The 4,226-nt window shown below is 56.7% G+C and overlaps 1 protein-coding gene across 3 annotated transcripts in view; it reads right to left on the reverse strand.

The window, feature by feature from the left end:
• The window catches only part of EIPR1 (EARP complex and GARP complex interacting protein 1), a 135,155-nt gene that overhangs the window by 126,210 nt on the left and 4,719 nt on the right, over positions 1-4,226 (reverse strand). The gene's annotated exons all lie outside the window — the stretch shown is intronic.

The following is a 4,226-nucleotide window of genomic DNA, read 5'->3' on the forward strand; positions in this document are numbered from 1 at the left end:
CCCGCCCCCCCCGCCCCCCTTTGCCCTGCTGGCTCCTCTCCAGCCCCTGGTGCAGCCCAGCCCCCACCCTTCAGCAAAGAGCTCACCTCACACTTGAGCAGCAGCACGGACACCACCAGCTGGCCTTCTGGAGATGCCGCCCCCTGCCCGCCTCACCCAACAAGGGGTGCCCCTGCCTGCCTGCCCAGGAGAAGGGGAGCCTCTTGCCCTCCTGCAGCCCTCTTTCTCTTTCCCCTCCTCTTCTCTGGCTTCTTCCCCTTAACTGGGAAAATCAAGTCACGCGTCCCCTTGTCCTTTGAAAACGTCTTACCTTGACTCATCCACCTCCATTCCTGCGTTCACCGCCAAGCGTAATGGTGGTGTAGACAGGGAAAGCCTTCCTCAGCTCTGACCCTCCCTCCCTCCAATAAGCTGGCCTCGCCACAGCCACCCCACAGCACGGCCCTCCTAGGGCCCTGCCGCGTCACGGCCGCCACACGCTCTGACACAGGACCCCTCTGTCCCCCGGCCCCCAAGGACCCAATGGGCCATCACCCCTCCCTGTCTTCTCCCCGTCCTCCCTTCTCAGACTGGCTTTGTGCCCACGGTTCTGTCCAGACTCTTCCCGGCCACGTGGCCCCCTTGACCACGAGCACCGTCACGGTCACGGCGACCTCGCCTCACTAGGCAGGTGCGGGGTGGTGGAGGCCTGAGGCCAGTCCCCAGCAGCCCCTGCCCCCTCCCGCCTGGCAGGCCCACCACCAGTTAATCCCAAGTCCACACCGCCCACCCTACTCAACATTCACGCTCCACCCCTGCCCACTCCTTGCTTAATCCACCTTTTCACAACCTCTTAACCAGCTCTTCTGACTGAGCCTTTCTACTCCAGCTCACCCTCCACCTCCCACCTCATCAGGTCCAATCGGGACGGCAGGTTCTAGAGAAAGAGACTAGGTCTTCACCTCCCCCTTCCAGACCAGAGGGAACCACACGAAAGCAAGAAATCGGAACAGCCAGTGGTCACAGGTCCACAGCCAGTGCTGGGAGAGGACACCGGACCAGGGCCAGGCAAGGCGGACGCGCTCAGGCCATCGCAGGCCTGGGGACCGAGGGGAAGCTCCCGGGGCGCTTGCATGCAGTCAGCCTAACAGTGAGTGCAAAGCGGGGAGCCTGGGGGGCTCAGTTGGTTGGGCGTCCAACTGCAGCTCAGGTCATAGTCTCAGTTCCTGAGTCCGAGCCCCACGTCGGGCTCTGTGCTGACAGCTCAGAGCCTGAAGCTGCTTCAGATTCTGTGTCTCCCTCTCTCTCTGCTCCTCCGCAGCTAATGCTGTCTCGCTCTCCCTCTCTCTCTCAAAAATGAATAAATATTTTAAAAATTAAAAAAAAAAAAGAGCAAACCTCAAGCAAGAAAATACACAGAAAATTACATTAAAAATGTCACTGAAAAGGTTCTAAGTAAAATACAGCCTAGCAGAGTACTATTTGGTGACCGAGTGGAATTCTGCCCCAGAATGCCAGGGTGGCCCCACATTTTGAAATTAGTGATTTAAGTGGCCAAGGAGACCACAAGGTAAAAATCACACATCGCACGGCCCGTCCCACGGACACTGGAAGCATCTGCGAGGTCGGACACCCCCTGTGACTGTGAAGCTGCTAACAGGAAAAGCTGTGAGGCCTCCAGACACGAGCCTGACGCCCAGGGACCTCCCAACCCACAGCAGCCAGTCCCTCGTGCTGAGCGGCCCGGCCCTGTAAAAGCTGCCAGCCCCCAGCCTCGCCCCTGGCTGTGCCCACCCCGGAATCCCTGAGAACCCCCTGGCACAGGTGCGAGGAAGCCCGCCTCCCTCACCCCCGCTTGTGTGGCTCCAGGCTTCACAAGGCGGCTTACTAGTGCACTGGCAACGCCTGGGAAAGCCACCGAAAGGACACCACGTCACCTTCCGCAGCCGTCCTCAATGTCACTCGGCCCTTCTGGCCTGGCCGAGCTTGGCTGCTGAATCCGTAAGGGCAGCACCCGGCTGACACAGGAGTCGCGGGACATGTCCCTGCTCTCTCCACATCTCCTCCACGGTGCCCACAGTGCCTCCTGTCCCGAGCCACACCCGGCCTCTCCCACCCACGCATGCGCCAGGCCACGGCTGGCTGGAGTCACCTGTCCAGCGGGGTCCAGCAGTCACTCAGGGTAGCTGCTGAATGACCACTGGCCCCCACAACTAGAGAAGGTCTGAGGCACTGGGGAGCTCAGTCGGTTAAGCATCTGACTCCTGATTACAGCTTGGGTCATGATCTCACGGTCCGGGAGTTCGAGCCCCACATCCGGCTCTGCACTGACAGCAGAAAGCCTGTTTGGGATTCTCTTTCTCCCTCTCTGTGCCTCTCCCTTGCTGGCACACACACTGTCTCTCTCAAATAAAGAAACTTAAGGAAAAAAAAATTACAGAAGGTCTTCTTCATGTCAAAAGTTTCAAAGAAGTAAGTGTGCAGGAGAGAAACAATCTTGTTTGTAGAAACATTTGAAAATAGTCCTAAGGAACCACCGTTCTGTTAGCTGTGAGCTACAGGTTAAACTCAAACTGGAAAAGTGGGTTTCTCTTGCCCAGTACATTGAAGGCGCGTGTGAGGCGTCTTCAGTCCCATTTACGCTGCAGCGCGTTCAAACGGCGCTGGAGAAACATGTACAACAAAGATCACAATCATCGCTACAGGTTCACACGTACAAGATTCAAATATGCAATAAATCTACAAAACGAGCTGTGAGACGGCCTGTGGGGAGATGCATCACTGTGAAAAGTGTCTTGTGTCGAGTTTGGGCGCAGACAATCCATTGACCATGTGACTGCGGTTATTGCATGGCCTGTACAATAACGCTCCTCCCCTGCAGAAAAGAGCCGGAAAGCCCACCCAAGAGACGGGAGTACATCACTTGTCTCGTTAACCTCAACAGACTTCAGTCATCACCTCGCGGAGGAAATGTGACCGGAAGAGCCAGCCTAGCTGTCTAGGCTACAGTAATAGAAGCACGAGCACAAGGGGCGCCGGGGTGGCTTAGTCGGTTGAGCGTCTGACTTCGGCTCAGGTCATGATCTCCCGGTTCATGAGTTCAAGCCCCGTGTTGGGCTCTGTGCTGACAGCTCGGAGCCGGGAGCCTGCCTCCGATTCTGTGTCTCTCTGCCCCTCCCCCGCTCGCACTCAGTCTCTCTTTCAAAAATAAATAAAACATTTTAAGAAAGAAAGACAGAAAAAACGAAAGAAAGAAAGAAAGAAAGACAGACACGAGCACAAAAGGCTGCAAGCCAGGGAAGTGGAGCGCCCAGACGGGGAGCCGGAGTTTCTCGGGAAGGCAGCTAGCGATCGCAATGCTAACCGGGCGACTGGGATATACACATACAGAAATCAGGTGTTAAACCTGCAACTCACATTGTTCCTGAGCAAACATTCTGGAAGGCTGGCTGAAGAAGCCTTTAGACGAGATACACGAGTCTTTATATCTTAACTTCAACGACTTAATTGTATTTAACGACCTGTTGACGTGCGCTCACAGCGGGACAAGCCCCTAGACTGTCCAGTCCAAGCGTCTGCCCGATGCAAGAACAGACAAGACAAGAAGAGACACACTCCTTAAGAACCAGATTCTGACCACCTCGTACCACAAGTAAGTTCCACGCTGTTAGCAGGGAAGCCAGGGACGCCGCCGCCCGGTGCCGTCAGAATCCCACTCACCCCTTCCCTGTAGCTCCGCCGTCACACTGCCCACGAGGACACATCTCCAACCTGGGCACACAAACACATCGCCCAGGCAGCCCGTGGAAACGCAGATCCTTCTGATTCTGCGTCTGGTGACAAGGCAGCTGCTGGCCGGGCGAGGACACGCTGAACTGCACGGTCTACACAGCCTTCTGACTCTGCTGCCAGAACGACCCGGTCTCCGTGGCATCAGAGTCTGTTTCACTTCATGGAACAGATTTCAAAAGCCAGACCCTCCCACCTCGGACGCCAGATGTCGAACCAACAGCAGGAGGGAATGGAGCTAGAGGAATATTAATCCAAACAGTTGCAAAGCAGGATGTTCACTGCAACCCTCAGGACGGCCTCGCTGCACGATTCTCCAGGGCAGGGAGCGAGCGGCCGGCTCCTACCCCCTCACCGAGGTAGCCCTTCCGCGCCCGGAAAAACGGGAGCAGGTACAACTTTCTGACAGGCTCTGAGGCCAGAGGCTCGGGCTCGAAAGCTCCAGGAGAGGACAGGGC

This window comes from Crocuta crocuta, unplaced genomic scaffold (assembly GCF_008692635.1).
Source record: "Crocuta crocuta isolate KB4526 unplaced genomic scaffold, BGI_CrCroc_1.0 scaffold129, whole genome shotgun sequence".
Taxonomy (NCBI): domain Eukaryota; kingdom Metazoa; phylum Chordata; class Mammalia; order Carnivora; family Hyaenidae; genus Crocuta; species Crocuta crocuta.